This window comes from Biomphalaria glabrata, chromosome 10 (assembly GCF_947242115.1).
Source record: "Biomphalaria glabrata chromosome 10, xgBioGlab47.1, whole genome shotgun sequence".
Classification (NCBI taxonomy): Eukaryota; Metazoa; Mollusca; class Gastropoda; family Planorbidae; genus Biomphalaria; species Biomphalaria glabrata.
In genome coordinates this window covers 30,652,092-30,671,578 of record NC_074720.1, presented here as the reverse complement: position 1 = coordinate 30,671,578, position 19,487 = coordinate 30,652,092, and the positions used below count along the sequence as shown (strand labels likewise).

Here is a 19,487-nt window from a genome sequence, read left to right as displayed (position 1 = left end):
CTGAAGGGAATCACTAGCACAACGTCATTGACTAAATAGACTAATTAAAAAAAATTGTATTTCACTCAAACACAGCTACCTTCTCTTGAAGAACTTTTGCAAAAACAAAGCCTTTTCCAAAACACACACGATTCTTAAAGACAATCAGCACCTATTAAACAGCTGTTACATCAGATCTGCACAAGGTAGTCGTCTCATTTCCATTAGGACTAAATTAGACACATTTACAAACTTTTTTATACCACTTTTAGTCTGAGTATTGCAAGATCATCTGTGGTCTCTGAGAAGGCTATTTCACAAGACACTGGTTGTGTGTGTAATCCTGTTGCATATGTGAATATTGTTCATATTTGCATCTATATTGTTATTGTCATAGTAGTAAATTTAATGCTGAGGTGGACAATTGTCAAACTGAATTTCCATTTGTCTGGACCAATAAATTATCTTATCTTATCTTACTAGAGTAAGGTTTTATGTTTACAAATACTTTTAAAATTTGCTGCGGTCTTTTATCTGAAGACCATAAAATGTTTCTAACTATTTTCTGGATTAAACCAAAGTATTAGTATCAAGGGAAAACAATTAGAAGAGCAGGGGAGGTAATACAACTCGTGTACTACATGCTTCATCTTGCATTGCACAGGTCTGCTCCTGACTGGCTGAACTCTAAGTGAAGAGTAGGGCTTTTAGCTTGGGCTTCTGATTGATCTGTTAGAGTGGTCAACAGGTCATTAGAGCTAGGGAGTTACTCAACATTAAATGACCTTACTTGACCTTTCAAGTGTTAAAACTGTTGCAGGTTGACCTGTTTTCAAACACAACAGGCTGCAGTCTGGGTGGTCGAGAGTTGTAGAATGTAGTGTCTCAACGAGACTATTTGGCTTCGGACATGACTTCAGCTCTAGAAGATAACAATTGTAACATCTGCGACAGGGAAGTGCGATGTCTTTCATCTGTAGAGGGACAAGATAAGGAGTGGGGGTGGTAGGGGAAATACATACATGTCTTCTTCTTCTAGCCAGCTTTATTGCTGCTGAGCTGTGAGCTCTTTTGCAGACTGTGCCAAGGAAAATCTGTGCTATTTTCTTCCTTTGTTCAGCACTGCCGAACAGGGTGTTGGTTATCTTGGACTGTAGTGGAGATAGGGTCTGCCTAAGGTGGATTAGGGAGGGGCATTGAAAGAGGATATGGTTTACGGTTTCAAAGGGGTGGGCGCAGTGTCTGCAAAGGGGGAGTTGTGTGGAGTTTATTTTGTTCAGGTGGTAATTTAAAAGTGGTGTGTGTTCTGTTCTGAGTTGGAAAATTGTAGATTGTTCTTTGCGGGGAAGGAAGTTAATACATACATTTAAAAGAGTACCCCTAGCCCTGATATTTTTTTTTTACTCGAAAGGCAAGCGATTTTGTCTAGCTGAGCAAATCCAGCGTATTATATGAGAAACCTTCTTCCAGATATCCTCCCCCCCCCCCCCTAACTCCACCTGTCCACACACACAAAACAATATAATGCCTGAGTTCACTGCGCATAGAAGCATGGAAGAGGCGCTATACAGAAGCAGTGTTATTATTATCATTACTTTTGTTATTATTATCTGACAAAAAAAGTAAACAGTTTTCATATTTTACACTCAGGTGTAGGACCACCGGTAAATATTTCACCTCGGCACTGAGAAATAAGTTGGGGGGGGGGGGGGGCGGAAGTCGAAGGTCTAATTATAATTGTGGTCCATTTCCTGTTTGCACTTTGAACTTTTAAAGTCAACAAGTGTAAGCACAAGTAGTATGTAAAAAAAAATATTTTTAAAAATGTTTTACATGTTTCGGATGTTCCACCAGAGTTGAAGATAGTTTACTTCCTAGTCCAAACCTTCCGCAGGACGACGGGGGATGGGAGCGGGCAGGGTTTGAACCCGGGACCATCGATAAATCCAAATGACAATCCAGTGAGCGAACCGCACGACCAGGCAGCCATATGCTTTTTGTTGTAACAACCTAATGGCTGGGATTCCTGTGTCTCGAGGATTTTGTCTTAAGTACATTGACTCCAGGTTCTCAGCCTAGCAGACGATAAAAATTCAGGGAAAGGGAGTAGTCTTGGAATCGAGGCGCCCAGCGACGATAAAAGTACCAAAATTGTCCATCCATTTTCATAGATTTAAAACATTCGCACTCTACGCGTCAAATTAAATCTATTTTTAGTCGCTCACCCAGAAAAGCTTGTAAGGGTTAATCGGATTGGAGGGCCGCCTAGTGATAGTGCCCGTCTGATTGGTTGGTTACAAACACGACGTTCCAAATATCCCGCCATTTTCCAAATCTTATTATTCCCCCCACCCCACCCCCAACACGCATGCATTCTTAGTCCACAGCTGAACAAGGGCAGTCACTCCATTTAAGAATGTCAAGTGCATTCAAGAGAGAAGGAGGGGGGCAACAAACTCTAGTACAACTTTCTCTAAACTAAGAAAGTAGACTTGGGGCACATCAAGAAACTGGCTAAACTGACACAAAAAAAAGTGCATAGATAAAAGATGTCTGATTGCTTTGTGAACAATTCTCTCAATCAGACCCTAGCGGGCAACCTTTCGGTCAAAACAGTATCAAATTTAAAACTTAAAAAAAAGGAAAAATAGATATATTGCATGTGGTTTCTTGGGAAACATATGTTGGGAAGAGGTGGCACTGGACAGATCCACATGGAGAGAGAGCATAAAGGAAGGGTCACGGATTGCAGATGTCATACACAACAGAAGCTGAAAGAAGGGTGAAAATGCAACGGCGCCTGGTGATCACATATGCCCAACCTGCGATCGCAGCTGTTTATCAAGGATTGGCCTTTTTAGTCACACAAGAAGTTGCAAAGGGAAAAGATCGTCTCTGGAGACGTAAAATGCCACAGATATATTCATACCATAAGAAAAATCAAAAGGAAAATACAGTCACGTGATATCCATGTCTGATTCGTAGGTCCAAGGTTGTATGTATAGGATAGATAGGGAAGTATATGACTCGAGGCTGTTCTTTACTATTATTGAATGAGTTCCATTGAAATTGACCTTGGTTATGAGGTGTAACAAGTAATAACACACAGTAATTTTGACAGAGAAACAATAGTCATTCATTATCATTGGATTTTAGAAGCGAATTTAGTTTTAAGATTTAAACTTGACAGACTTTCGGGGACAGAATAAAACACAATGGCATTGTTTCTTTTATAGAATAGGCATTATTTATATACAATTAGTTTTAACCGAGTTTAAAACATGTGTTTGAACAATAAACGATAAGATACTAATTTAGGTAAGCGGTATGCATTACTATATGAAACTCACTTTAATAAAAGAAAGGTCCAAATTGAATATGCATCAATGCCAATGCACGATAACGATATGGGTGATCAAATACTATTGCTTGATAGCAACCTGTGGACAGTCAATGACATCTCATATTGGTGTTCCGAAGCTCAACAATTATTCTGCTGGCCATCTCCATGATTGATGGTCAAGCAAATGTGCACAGTATCCACAGTACATGCCGCAGAATTCTGATTAAATATGCAGATATCAGCACTGGACAACACAATGATGCAGATCACAAACCTAACCCACATTTTGTCCATAACTCGTTGACCCTTGATGTCTCTTTAGATAGTCGACCTTGAAAATCATAGCTCTAGATCAGCGGTTCTCAACCTTTTAGGCTCGGCGACCCTTTTTACACCCCCCCCCTCCCACTCTGCCGTGACCCCTCCCAATCCGCATACACACAAAGCAATAGAAGAATTGACAAAAACAATCCATTTATCGATGGTCTTAGGCGACCCCTGGCAAATCGTCAATCGACCCCCAAAGGGGTCGCGACCCACAGGTTGAGAACTCCTGCTCTAGATCATAACTGATAATGCTAATAATAAACAAGGAGCTGTCTCAACAAATTTGAGGTAAAAACTGTTTGTTCCTAAAGAAGTAGATATTTTAAACAAGAAAAATATTAAAAAAAAAACAATAATACTTTAAACAAGTAATAGCATTAAAAATCTTTTAAAAAACAAAGCAATATCTTTCAATAATGTAGAAGTTATTTCCCTTACTCAATATAAAACAAAGTAATTAATTACCCATATATTGCCTCCTTCAGTCGCACGGCGACTATGGATCATTTCATGGTAATGAGATGAATGCTTGGCGGAGCGATGTCGTCCACACAGCAGAAAGTGGTGTGGGAGAAATAGAATGTACGATTATTTGTAAATACTGAAGGATTGATTTCCCTTGTTGGTATCAAATACAATAATTAATTACCAGTTTTAAATTTAATAAAAAAAAATTCTTTTAAATTGATTCATGTCTTGTGCAAGTTTAAATTTGATCCGAGAATGAGTGTGGGAGAAATAACGTTTACAATTTTTTTTACCAGACAGACAGACAGACATAGTGAGTTAAAATAAGCTTTGTAAAAAAAAACACACACAAAAAAAAACAAAAAGAAATTACTTATGAAAAAAAATGCTTATATTAGTGTAATTGTATCAATAAAATTTGGATCAGTCATGTGATTAAAATTTTAATAGATCTAAACCAACAACAATAAATCTTTTGGATTAGGAGTACTTTTACCAAATGTATTTGTTTAGCCCAAGATCATGCTTTTAGCTTTCTTAATGCGCTATGATCCTATCATTCGTACTTCAACCAGTGGTGGTGGTGGTGGGGGGGGGGGTAGATGGTGGAGACGTTGAATCAATGTTATCGTGTTTGCATTTCAAAAAAGTGTTCACTAAGGTCTTACGTCTATTCAAGGGGGATAAATTCCACTTATACCACCACATCTGTCAAGTACAATTTCTGTCCCTTGTTCAAGATACCAGACAAAACAATTAATTACCAAAAGTCAATTAACTAATTGTTGATTATTTTACATTGATTCTCTTGTTGTCAGATAAAAGAAATAATTTGGCAAAATTAAATTTCAGCTTGATCCTAAATTGGGTGTGGGAGAAATATCGTTTACAAAAGCTGTACAAGACTGACTGACAGAGTTGATATAAGCTTTATATAAGCACCGTCCGCTCATACTCATAAAACAAGTAGAAATAGATAAACGACAAAACCAATTTACTATAAACACACACACAGGCTTTATTCCACCATATTAGATAACGAACAGCAACACACACTTTTTAATTCGCTAGGGGAACTAACTTTCACACAACACATCATATATCAACACAAACAAAGCTTAGATTAAGCTTAGTTTTATCAGTTAGTTTGGATCAGTCATGTAAATAAATAAATTAAATTAAATTACTAGCTAGCAAGCTGACTGGAGGGACTGCTTGAAATATTGAAAGCATTATAAGAAATAAATAGAAGGAGAAATGGTCGAACACTATTAGCTCTGTCAAGTATGAATATTTGTAAAAAATATTTACAAAAAAATAAATTCAGTAAAATGATATTACATAGTAAATCTTTCTTCTCTTCTTCTTCGTTCTCATTTATATGTTGGAGAGTTTAAACGAGTAGCTTAAATCTGCGATGAACTGCGCAGTGGTTTCAAGATCTGGTACATCTCCATTAAGTATTTGTTCTCGAAGCAAGCCGTTTTGGCGCCGCCGTTTTGGACCCGTCGTTTTGGCGCGAAGGTCGTTTTGGCGCGAGCCGTTTTGGCGACGGGACGTTTTGGCGCGAAATACATTATGTAGGCCTACGTTTATTGTATTATTTCTTTTAAAAGAATTATTCATATCTATGTTTTGCTTGAGTGTTTGTGTTAAGACATATTTTTCACGTACTAAATGTAAATGTGTGTTTGTTTTTCACATCATTTTCTTTAATAAACATTTTGGCTTTTGTATGTGTGTTTATTAAGAGGCACACTTTTATTTTCAAAAAAGTTTTTTAAGATATTACTTTAAAATTAAAACAAAAAATAAAAATAAAAAATGAAACGATGATAGACTAAAAATTGATGCAATTATTTGTTTACATTAACATTGGTTTATTTAATGACTGTTTGGTATCTCCAGCTATACATACCAAACACTTGCATAGTGTTTGTTTATATTTGTGGATTCACGTTAGAGTTTGTACTGACCACATTCCGTGTCTTGATCTTTACTATGTGTGGAGTTATTGTCGTCATACAGCGTAATAGAGCTTTAGATGTTAACATGGTTTTTGTTATATTAAAGTGTGACACTTAGCTAGTTCATATATTACACTAATGTCAAATAAAAAAAAAATCTTTTTGGAAAGAAATCCAATATGTCATCCAGTGCGATTAGCAGAACTCACATATAGCATGTCATTACCATTCAGGAATCTGATTTATAATAGGCCTATATTCATGAAATAACCAAAACCTTTATAATTTAAAAAAAAAAAATTCCCTGAACGGTGTTAGAATTCATACTATACATACAATATTATGGTAGAGTGAAATAAACATTGTTCTAAAAGCTACGTGCTTATTAAATTATCGTCAAATGATATCTCGCACCAAAACGTCCCGTCGCCAAAACGGCTCGCGCCAAAACGTCCCGTCGCCAAAACGGCGGGGCCTAAACGGCGGCAACAAAACGGCGGCGCCAAAACGTCACGTACCGATTTGTTCTATGGGGGGCTTTTGGGGTCAGTGTGTAGTTTGGGCTTCTCGAGTATTCAGCTTAGAAGAACATGGTCGCTATTCACGTGTGACGTTATCGTCAACTAGTCCCTAGGTATAGCTTTCGTAGCATGTATTGTCTCATTCTGTTGTGTTCGGTTGTGAGTCGAAATATTCTTTGTTGGTCATATAGGGACAGCATGCAATAGGCATCTTTTCTTTTTTTTTTTAACTTTGGATGATAGCTGGCCAATTTCTCATGTACTCTACCAGGGCCGGATTGAAGTAGGTTAAGGTCCCGCGGGAAAATGTTTGTGGAGGCCCCCCTACTCTTTTTTGAAAGCTTGAAATAATTAAACCACAAATTACTAAAATTAGGTTAATACGATCTAAAAGCATATGCCAAATTATAAAAAAAAAGAGAGTACTTGTAAATTTAATATACTATTTCTTCATTTAAAAAATACAATTATTTAATATTCTCACCCCCCCCCCCGCAACATGTTCTTTCATGGGGTGACTATCCGCAGAATTAAGAGAGTGATCTTTCCTTTACTTCTTCGTTTCTGACACGTTGAAATATGGATTGATTTTTTATCTATTGTGGGGGCCCTTTTCTTATCTTATCTTATATAATACAGACGTTACTTCAAAAAAGAAGATGATTACGCCCTACGCTTTATGCATTTAGTCATGCATATTAACCAATGACCTAAATTCTGCCACGTCACTGGTTTTCCTAGCTAGCTCTAATAGCACTAGGGAAGAAGGAGCATTTACAGGGTCGTAACTAGGGATTTGGGGGCCCGGGGGGATTGACCTCTTTGGGGCCCTTTGCATTTTGAAATTCGACATATGACATGAGATAATGTACGCAAAAATTTATAAGCCCAAAATCAAATTGGTTTAGTATATCAGTAAACTTAACAAAAAAATAATCATTAAGACTCTTTTAATGAATAATACCTTTGTTTATTAGTTAAATAATGCACAAGTTACAAATCTCAATTGATATCGCTTCACGTCGTGCATTATGTGCAGCAAACAAATCTATAACAACATCTACATGGATACTTTCTAGTGTTTGTGACTTCACTGACATTAAAACCATGATAAGCCTTTCTTGCGTCATTGTGCTCCTGTGATAGTTTTTGATGAACTTGAGCATTGAGAATGATCTCTAACATGACGAAATGGAAGTGGCCTGAGTTAGCGGTTTTCGGATTAGGTTGCAAAGTTTTAGCACACGTAATTGCCATATGAAGCCTGTTTCCTCAATATGTCTATTGGTGATTGTATTACTGGTTTGTTGATGAAAAGTGCTCGTGCATCAATGACATCATTAAAAAAGCGATTTGCATTTATTTCATCATACAAACAGGAAAAGTAGCACAGTTTGTCATAAGCGGGTCTTCATCTAACAGGTGTCTTGGTTCAAGAAGAAACCCAAAGGTATCCATTTTCTTTCCAGCTTTTGGAATCTGCCCTTCATCTCCATATAAAATCTGTCCAGCACTTCTGTCGCAACACGTTTGAATTGCAGTTGTATTGACAGTCCTACATAAGAACTCAACTTCCCATCAAGTCTTTTCTTTCTTCTGGTTGTTTTGATTACAGGGAATACATAGTATTCACTACCTTCTTTTGCTTTTTCGATGAATTGGGTTTTTGTCAGTTTCTCATCATTTTGCAGAAAGCATGAAAGGGTACTAATTTCTTCAGCAGCTTCCCGTATATGCAGTCCAGACTTGTGTAGTTTCTTCTGAACTATAGTAATTGGGCGCAGGAGCTTTGACCAGAATTCCAGATATGCAAAAAATTCTTAATTTTCCTCTGCACGAAGAAGATTCTGTGCTAATATTATATGGTATTACGTCATTGTTGGTTGTTTATGTTTTGTGCGAAAGCAAAAGTATTCAAAGCATACAAAAGTGGGAAAGATCCATATCTCGTTATGCTCGAGTATAGAAATACTCCGATAAGCGGACTGCCGTATTCACCATCACAACTGCTGACGAGTAGAAGACTCAGGGAATCATTCCAACTGATCCCAAACTATTGAAACCATCGGTAGCTGAAAATGCAGAGACATTACTCAACGAACGACAGATGAAAAGCAAAGTGAAATACGATGCAAAAGCAAGACTACCTAAAGATTATTCTGTCGGAGAGTTCGTCTAGGTCAAACATGGCAGAAAGCAGTTGTCATAAAAAACATACAGCACCCAGATCTTACATCATAAAGACAAACGATTGAAAAACATACTGAAGAAATCAACGCTTTTTGAACAAGAGTTTCGATGAAGACATTTCTGGGTACTATGATACCGATGAAGATATTGAACTGCGAACTGTTGGAACAAACGAAACAGATATAGACCAACGTCTAGAGAACTTGTGCCAGTCAAGACAACCAGAAGTGGACGAATTGTTAAAATTCTTTCATAAAAGGAAGGATGTGATAATAACTTCAAAAGGAAGGATGTGCTAATATTATATGATATTACGTCATTGTTTGTTGTTTATGTTTTGTGCGAAAGCAAAAGGATTAGATGGAAATAAAAATAGAGTTTCCATTGGATTGAGGAAAGATGAATAGAAGGGTAATAACTCCAGTGTGAAGTTTAATTCTGAAATTATAGACGCCAATCCCGAATAATGGGCTATTCTATTATTATTAAGAATAACTTTTGGATCTGTTATACTCGATTCTGTAAATTTTGCTTAAAGGTTAATTAGTGTAGCTATAAAATACTCGCCATTTAGATCTATTAATAATAAAGGTAACAAGATACCTGGAATTCGCTGTATATCATGCAGTTTTATTCGTGGCAACAAAGTTAAAAATGTAAAAATAACTTTAAAAAAAAACTTTGATCTCTGTGGGAAAAATATTTTTAAAATGTCAACAAAGTCAACGTACTGATAGACCAAGATCTAGGTTTAGTCTTTGTTATAAATTTAATCCATAAATGTTGAAGAAAAAAAAGACACCCGTTGACACTTTTGTCAATCATATATTTTAATTTATGTATTAACAAATAAATTTCGGACACCCATTAGGCCCCCCCCCCAGGTTTTTATATTAAAATTCTCCCTCCCCCCCCCCCCCCATTTTAGGTACGCCATTGAGCATTTGTAAAAATTTGTCCTAGCATATGGGATGAGGAAAGTGCCTTTATCTTTGTGTCTTTCTGAGTATTTTATTAGATTTTGTTTTTGTATTTGAAGATTATGGCTCAGTGTTTAAAGTATAATTGCTACTTTACTTTTAAGTCTTCTATCATGAAGGCTTTCTAAATTTAGTGATTTTACTTATGGTGTTACTCTAGTCAAATGTGAATATTCGTTTGTTATGAATATCAGTGCACTATTTTGTGTCTGTTCCAGTTTCTTAATGTTTTCTTAAGCTGATGGGCCCAAAACAGAGGATGCATATTCTATTATTGGCCTAAATAAGGTTAAATAACATTTTAGTTTTGTATTCTTATTTGATTTATAGAAACTTCTTTTAATAAACCCTAATGCTTTGTTTGATTTTTTGATAGTTTCATCAATATGTGGATTCCATGACAGTTTTTCATTTATTTTAACACCTAGGTATTTTGCGTTTTTAGTCTGTGTTAAAGGTTTACCATGAATAAGAAAAGTGGAATTAATTTGTTTTATTTTTTTTTGTTACTCTTAATAACTGACATTTTTCTGAGTGGAAAGACATGCTCCAATTTGATTCCTATTTCTGTAATTCATCTAATTCGCTTTGTAAAATTTCTGTATCTTGGGTTGTTTTTATTGTTTTATATATATAATGCAATGTTCTGCAAATTATCTGACTTTTGTTCCTGAACTAAGGCAATTTGGTAAACCATTTATGTAAATTAAAAATAGTAGTGGACCCAAGACTGTTCCTTGGGGTACACCTGAGTTTACTGTTATTGGTGTTGATTTAGAGTCATTTATTATTACAGTTTGTTCTCTCCCTATCAGAAAATCCTAATCCACTGATGCAATGGACCATCAATGCCAAAATATTTTAATTTTTTTAAGCAAACTATGGAGGTGAACTTTGTCAAAAGCCTTAGAAAAACCTAGTAAGATAGCATCTATTTGTTCACTATTATCTAAACCTTTTGAAAAATCATCAATTAGTCCTATTAGTTGTGTTTCACATGATCTATATTTCCTTAAACCATATTGGTATGGAGTAAGGACATTATGTTTGTCTAAGTGGTTTATGATGTTGCTACATATTATGTGTTCTAGGATTATACATGTGATGTGATTTTTCTTGTGGACCCCCTTGCAGTAGTACCCTGACATCCCTTAAATTCGGCCTTACTCACCATTTTTTTAAAATTTCTTCCGGTAGAGAAGGATTTGTGTTTAGTCATTCTCCCCCCTTTGGTCAGTAATCACGTTTAATCACATATTCAATGAATGCTGCTATCCACATATCAATATATCATTTGTGTATATTTTTACTTTTATAAACAAAAGAGTTGCATTCATTAGACCAAAAGTAGCCGTTACATCTTTTGTTCAGTACGCAACAGAATAGGAAGAAATATGATTTTTAACAGAGAGCGTTGTGGTTTAATGGTAAAGCGCTTTAATAGCCCTCTTTGGTTGATGTCTAAGCACGATGGGAAGAAGGAGGGACTACAGCCATCTGAATAGCGGATTTTCCCAATTCAAAGAACGCAAGCAACGTTCAATGTTGGCAACGTTCTTATTTAATATACATTTCGCCGTTTACCAAATTTAAAACATTTATAAGAATGACGCATACCAAGAAACATTAAGATTTATTTTATGACATTCCATTGAAAATTATAATGTATAAAGTCTGCTTTCTTAAATAGAAACCAAATTAAATTTAACAAATTTAATTAACAAGGACGAGTATATATAGTTCGTCCATCGTGGTACAATGATGACCACCCTCTCTTTCAGGGGGCTAAGGGCCTTGTACTGGGGTTTTGTCCTCCTCATGTGGATAGTAAGACATATGTGACCCCTGGAATGTTCGACTGCACACTGGTCAGGTTATTCCAGCTATAGCTAGTGTCATTCGCCTTGCTTTTCTTCTCTGGCGTTTTTCTTCTGCAAGCTTGTTCTCTTTTCGTCGGCAACTTGTGCGCAAGTTTTCACAGCGCCATGCCATGATGCTCTGTCATCTGTCCCTATCTCACAGGTGGCTGGGTCTATGCTGAACTCCTTCAGAGAAGCTTTGAGGGTGTCCCTGAAGCGTTTTCTTTGACCACCTTACGAGCGCTTCCTTCGCTTAGTTGGCCATACAGGAGTCGTTTAGGGATGCGGCGGTCTTCCATTCTGCAGACCTGTACTGCCCATCGCAGCTGAGATTGCATCCGGATTGTGTGAATACTTTGCAGACACGCTCTATGAAAGACTTTATTATCTGATATTTTTTCTTGCCAAATGACATTCAGTATTTTTCTTTGACATGTCATGTGGAAGTGGTTCAGTTTCTTTGCATTTTTTCTGTAAACTGTACACGTTTCTGAGGCATAGAGCAATGTAGGGAGGATGATAGCTTGATAGATCCCTTTTTTAAATGGTATGGCCAAAGTCTGATCATGCTCTTGAGAAGTTACTGACGATGCTCTGCAGATCATTTTCAGAGCAGGCATTTAGGGCACAGTCGTCAGCAAATAGCAAGTCCTTGATTACTGCTGATTTTATTTTTGATTTTGCTTTGAGCCGCCTCGGGTTGAATAGGCCACTATCAAATCTGTATGTTATATTTATCCCGTTGTTTTCTCTATTTGTGAATGCATCTGTCAGCATAGCGGAGAACATGATACTGAATAGTGTAGGTGCTAGAACACAGCCTTGTTTTACCGCGTTTGATACTTTCTTAGACACGAGCCTTCATTCCATCATGAAATAGTCTCACCATGGATATGAATTTTTGTGGTTCCATGCTCTTTTCTGAAGCCGCACTGGCTTTCTGGTAGTAGACCATGTTCTAGGTTTTGCATGAGCCGATTTAGTTGGACGCGTGCGAGGATTTTCCCAGCAATAAACAGAAGATATATTCCTCTGTGGTTATCGCAGATTTGGCGGTTTCTTTTTTTTGCTTGTATAGATGGACAGTTGTGGCATTTTTTAAATCTTGAGGTATCGACTCTTGTTACCACATAATTAAGAACAGCTCATGAAGTCTTTCATTCAGGGCCCTGCGGGAATGGAGTCAGCTCCTGGGGCTTTTCCGCTTGAGAGCTGTTGAATGGCAGGATCGGTTTCCTTTAGCGTTGGGGGGGGGGGGAGGTTCATCCATTTTTTCATTTATTGTTACTTGCTGTAGCCTGTATATGGCCCTTCATTTATAATGGAAGGTATATTTACAACCTTTTCAAAGTACTCGGCCCAGCGTTTTAGGATTTCTTCCTTTATCAGTCAATGGGATTGTCCCATCAGCATTTAGTATAGGGTATGAGCCTGACTTTGTGGATCCATAGACCTCGTTTATGGCATGGAAAAAGTTCTTCATGTCGTGCTTGCCTGTATTGTTTCCACTTTCTTGCTTAGCCAGGTATCTTGCATTTCACGTAACTGTTTTTGCAGTTGTAGCATCAGATGTAGCAATAGATGTAGCAGTAGATGAAGCAGTCAATTTTTTTAGACTTTCAATCAATTGTCTTGTACAATGCAAAAGTTCAGACGTGACCATTTTTCTTTCTTTAAGGCTCTCCTGTATAACTAGAGAACATTCGGCTACTGCACCAGAAATCATCTTTTGTTTTTCACTATGCGAAATTAAAAAAAACATTGTAACCCATTCAGAAGAAACCATGATTGATTAAACACACACTATTAAGACATCTAGTTTCAATGATAAATTCACAGACGTGGACTTATTGATTGATCCTTCTGATTGTCTTCTGTTTATATGTATACCCTCACTATCATTAGATTATCCGAATAGACAGGAAAGAACCAGAATTTCTAATGGCTATTTTTAGTTCTATTGAAATATTACTGTTGTTTCTTGAAATATAAACACGCCGTTGACTGTTTAAACAATGAAAACAACCTTCCCCTGGACATTTATTATTACATGACATTTATTATTACATGACATTTATCACGTTTTTTCAGACACTAGAATTAACTCGCCTACTGGCCACAATAGTCGAGAAGTGAAGCACTTTACTTTTTTCAATGACCAATTGGAAATCAATAGGAACTAATCCGGTTTAAGAAACGATTGAATGGAGCTACCAGGCCTGACCAGTTTGTGGAGTCAATGAAAAGATTCAAACAACATCCGAAGAGAAAAAAAAAGTTCCGTTGTTCAATGTAGTGTAGACTCTGACAAGTTGGTGTATTGATACTCAACAATTTTACTCATTTCTCAATATGTAGGATTGTAGCTTTGTATTTGAAAGTCAATATTGATCTATAATTTCTGTTTTCAATAAAACAACGGTACATAGCTACTCCCTCTCCGATCGTTCTCACTACATACAAATAAACAAGCAAAAGAAAAAAGATTACTTTAAAAAAAGTAACAACAAAGCTTATGTAAGGGAAAGAACTGCTAATTACTGCCATTTATCTGAAAATTGAATAGGATTAGGTCCCTTTCAGCCACATAAAATAAATTTAATTAATTATTACTAATTGATAAACTAATCAGTTAATTTTGGATTGATTCATGTATTGTCATCACCTATGAATAATTATTCAAAACTTAAACTTGATCCGAGAATGAGAATGTATATATATATATATATATATATATATATATAATATATATATGAATGTCTCTTATTAAGTAACATTCATCACCTTTATTACGATACCAAACAAAATAATTAATTACCAATAATAATTAACTTTTTGGGTTTTATTTCTATTACGTCATGTCTTGTCAGGTCTCCTGAAAACTTAGGAGGAGGAGGAGGGGGCATATGAAAGGGAGGAATAGTTAAGGCTGTTTTTACAAAGCTTATATCAACTCGCTCTGTCTGTCTATCTGTCTGGTAAAAATTTTGAGCGTATTTCTTCTTCCACGCCCATTTTTGGATCAAGATGAAATTTTAAATTTACTTTTTATTATTTTTATATTAAATTATATATAATTGTACACGCTTATTCTCCCACAATAATTTTCGGATCAAGTTGAAACTTTCCACAATTATCTTTTTGTACAAAACATGAATCAATTAAAAAAATTAACCAATTACTGAATTCGTTATTTGTCATTAATTATTTTGTTTGAAATTGAAAAAGGAAAAAAAAATCTACATTATTGAGAAATATAGTTTAAATGTTTAGTTCTTCCCCTTAGATTAGCTTTGTTTTTTTAATGTATTTGTAAACATATTTTGTTTGTTTTTGTTCGTTTTTTTTTTCTTGTTTGTACCTCCAAGTGCTCAGATACGCCTCATCTACACCCTTGAAATTGATTGCAGCGCCTTTATAAATGGTGCCACTTCCAATGAGCTTCATCATTATTATACATAAATAAACTCTATCTGTCAGTAATTAGTTACAAAGTCTATTACATGAAAGTGGTGAGAACCATAGATCAAAGACACCTGTACAAGTAATGCAGTACTCCTCTTGACAAGGCATTTTACTCTAGCAGCACACGCCTAACAGTCGATACTTGTGAGACACATCATCTAGCATTGAAAGAAAGGGGACTTTAAATATTTTTTTTTCTTCTAAATACTTGCTTTACCATGGGAATGTATGTACTCTATAATGAAATACGCGCACATTCTATCACTTTATTGCATTGGTATGTACGCAGAAGACCTGTAGGCGGAGTCTTAAGTGTCTGGAACCTGATAATAATAGCATGACTGTCTTCGTGCATCCACCCCAGACCCACATAAACCATTCCGCAGGAACGTTAATTAAGCTTATTAACTCTGGGAAAGAATTTCATTTTTTGTTATCATTCTAAAAAAATGTTTCATTAAAAGAGAATATCGTAAAGATCTTAAAACAAAAAAAAAAAAATTTTTTTTTACTCATACATTTTTTTTTTGGTTATCTCCCTTAATGTTTCAACTTCGGTTGAAGGCTGTGTTTAAAGGATGAAAGAAGGACTGGACGTTACATGCACAACTTGAAAGAGATAATGGACACTGGGGAAGATGAGAAGGAAGAGGACAGATGCTTTGATTTCTGGGATGTGTCCGAGGGTTGATGTTGATGTCACAATGTCGTGTCATTCAAATGACAACTTCTTTGAATCTGCCGCTAAGGTGGATATTTCAAATATGACATGAAAAGAAGCCATGATTAAACATCATATTATTTTTAGGATGGGATTTCAATCGGAATGTTTTGGCTGTTGCGGGGAAGGTAGATAGAGCAGGCTCTTGTCTTATCTTATAAATAACAGAAGTTACATAAAAATCAAAAAGATAATTACGTTCTAGGTACTACAAAATTTCGATGTCATGATTTGTCAATAAGATACTTGATTTCTACTAAGTCTTTGTCTTTATATCTGTCTGATTCAGGCAACTCTTTATTTAATCTAAATCAGTGCGGAATAAAAAGCACTTGTAAGAGTTTATCCCAGCACATGCAATAAGAATCAGATTGTGTTTTTGCATTGTTAGTATATTAGCGTGTATTATTGCTACTTTTGTTAATAGACTAATACTTACAGGTGTTTCTAAGTTTAGTGATATTGCTAATGTTGTTTACACCTGTTACTCTAGTGATGTTTGTACCTGTTACTCTAGTGATGTTAGTACCTGTTACTCTAGTGATGTCAGTACCTGTTACTCTAGTGATGTTAGTACCTGTTACTCTAGTGATGTAAGTACCTGTTACTCTAGTGATGTCAGTACCTGTTACTCTAGTGCCAGTGGTCACAAACATTTCCATCCTGATGTACATATAAATATCCAATAAGTTTGTTACTGTCAGTTCCACCGTTGGATCTGAGCTTCTTCCGCTTCCTTATTCGCTGTAGGTGTAACTATCAAGGGGCCGTATAACATCAACTCAAGGGCTAAATAGGAGGCCTATTTTACATATTGGTAATGAAAACTTCATCACAGAGAGAATCTTATAAGTAATGGTTATTTTGCTCCGTCTAAAAAATAATAAGATCTACTTCAACAAGAAATGAATGTTACCTTTAGAATGTGTCAGTATCTTGTTGGAAAACCCCACCCCCCCCCCTTTTTTGGGACGCCATGTACAAAGAGGTATTTTTTGGTTTTGTTTTTTACAATACAAAATATTTTGTTATAGCATTGTAGTAAAAAATGAAAATGTAAACTATGTATATACGTGATATTTATTGTAGTAAAAACGACATTATTACCGATGTTTAAAAAATTAATTAATCGACATCGTTTCATCTTTTAATTAGAACATTTCAAATGCATTTTCTTTTGACATTTGCAAAAAGATCTATTCAAAATGTTCTTTTGATTAAGACATTTTCATTGATTTTCGTCAATACGACTCTATCTTCATTCCTGCCAACTTCGTACATGTGACCGGTCAAAACGTCCCCAGCTTGTTGACATGTTTTGCATGAAAAAAAGAACCCAGTAAGTTGAGGATACTCTTTTGACGACAAAGCCCGTTACAAAGGTATTAGCCCCTCACAGACCTTCTTAATTAAAAAGTACTTGATCTTCGCTCTTCTTACTAGGCCAATATAGCATTGTAGGAGAATAAAATTTTAAACGCAGAATGCACCTCGACTTCGCCCCTGACCACTCTGGATGATCTTTCAGCGCTCCCTAAGGGGGGAGAGGCGAGCACTGTCTTTTAGCGGCCCCCGAAAGAGGAAAAGACGCTATTAGTTTTGTGTGAAATGTCTGTCCGTCTGTCCCGTTTAGATCTCGTAAACTAGAAAAGATTGTGAAAATCCTACATCATATTTTAGTTCATTCAAAGTTCTGAGGCGACGGCTTATTTTTTCTTTTCTAAAAGCGAAAAATCAAATTTTTTAATCACCTATGCAAGCAGTTTTTTTTCATAAAAATAAACCACTTTTACAACTATTTACTATTAATAGTAACAAACACGGGAGGCTCCTTAGTAGGGGAGATGAACACTTTTCATATTTTTAACACATTTATGCAAATGTTTTTTTTTATTTTTGTCAAAAAAATTATTTTTTTTACATTTGTATTGCTTAGTTAAATAAGTTCTGTCATACTAACTATATATTTACACGACAAAAAATATACTTTTTTTTTAAAGAGAAAAAATCTATTTAGTATGCATATAAGTTTGACAAAATTTAAAACATAAATTATTAAGTAATTTTTCATATTATCGCGTGAACTACACAGCTGGTACACTGCAGGCACATACACAACACCTAACTAAAGGAAAAACAGGCCAGGTTCACATTTAACTTCACATTCACTTTCACCTATCCTTTGGTTTGTTGAACCGCTGGGGCACCACACAAGATCTGACAACCTTCTTTCTCCATTCTTCTCTGTCATTTTTCTTTAATTGAATTTAATTCTGATGTTCTTTCTGAAAATACTGATACCTGCCTTTTTACCTGCCTGGGTGGACCACTTCGGGGGCCGATTTTGAGTTTTATGTTTCCACACAAACTGTCTTTGTAACCTTGTTCTTGTTTGTTATTGTTATACATGTTTTGGAAGAAGATAATCTAATTCCTAGTCCAAACCTCCCGCAGGACGACTAGGGATGGCATCAGGCAGGGTATGAACCTGGGATGTCGAGACGACTGAACGTCAGTCCAGCGCGCTACCGCACGACCAGGCTCCCAAAATGGGGGGGGGGGGGAGCCTATCTAACCAGCGTCACTAATAAAAAATTGAGAAAAATGATTTTGTTTTTAGGACGTTTGACATTAAAACTCCTACGCTGGCTTGTGTACTGATTGTCTTGTTTGAGTAACTTCTGAAAGTTTGTGATACACTTGTTTGTATGCTGTTCATACGTCAAAGTAGTGTATGTGTCAAGACTATCTGAAGACGAAGAACAAGAGTTCGTTCCTTCGTTCCCGAGTAGTGTATGTGTCAGGATCTTGTAATGTTAAATCTAGCTGAATATGTCCTATGTGTATAGTGAGACTTACTCAAATACTATTTTCACAGTTCTTAATATTCTTAAAATGTGATCTTTATATTGAATGTTAGCTTCTCATAGATTATAATAACCTTCCCACAGTAGCAACAATTTTATTTAAAAAATAGAGTTAAAAAATAGAGTTATTAATGAGAGAAATTCAACAAAGCTTGTAATCAGAATAAAATTAATTCAAATTTTGCTCAGTAATTTTATTATTGTTTTATAAGTATTTTATTTTGAAATACCATACAGTATCATGGGCGTAGCCAGGATTTCTTCCCCCCCCCCCCCCGCGAAAAAAATTATATGTATTTGTGTGTGTGTGTGTGTACATAATCTTTATTACATTCTGACCCTTCATTCTTTCTTATTGTGCCCTAGAATAGGTTCTTCCATGAGTTAGTGGAAAATTGTAGAATACTCCCCGCCATTGCCAGTAGGGGATCACAGCCCTCCCCCAGCGCTGGGCGGAGCCCCGCGCCAAGCACTATTTACGGTATCGAAAGCCAACAAAATGCATATTAATAGCAAAGGGGTCTGGGGGAGCGCTAGGAGCTCCCCCAGCGCGGGGTGAAGCCCCGCCGCCAAGCACTATTTCTGATATTGAAAACCAACAAAATGCATATTCTGAGGTATCTACAGTGCATTTTCCTGCTATTAAAAAGTTATATTTCAAAAACCTATTGTGCTATTCTTACTGACTTAGACCCTCCCTCTTCGTTCGGCGCATTTGCCATCCAGTTGTTTTCATAAAAGTGTAGACTCCCCGCCATTACTAGCAAAGGGTCTGGGGGAGCGCAAGGAGTTCCGCAGCG

The 19,487-nt window shown here is 36.2% G+C and overlaps 1 protein-coding gene across 6 annotated transcripts in view; it reads left to right on the top strand.

The window, feature by feature from the left end:
• The window catches only part of LOC106075228 (uncharacterized), a 214,262-nt gene that overhangs the window by 129,590 nt on the left and 65,185 nt on the right, over window positions 1–19,487 (top strand). The window contains exon 1 of one of the 6 annotated variants that reach the window (XM_056043828.1): window positions 17,092–17,202. The exons of the other annotated variants lie outside the window; for them this stretch is intronic. The gene's annotated coding sequence lies outside the window, so the exon portion shown is untranslated. Of the gene's footprint in view, window positions 1–17,091; window positions 17,203–19,487 lie in introns of those variants that run through there. 6 annotated transcript variants of the gene reach the window in all.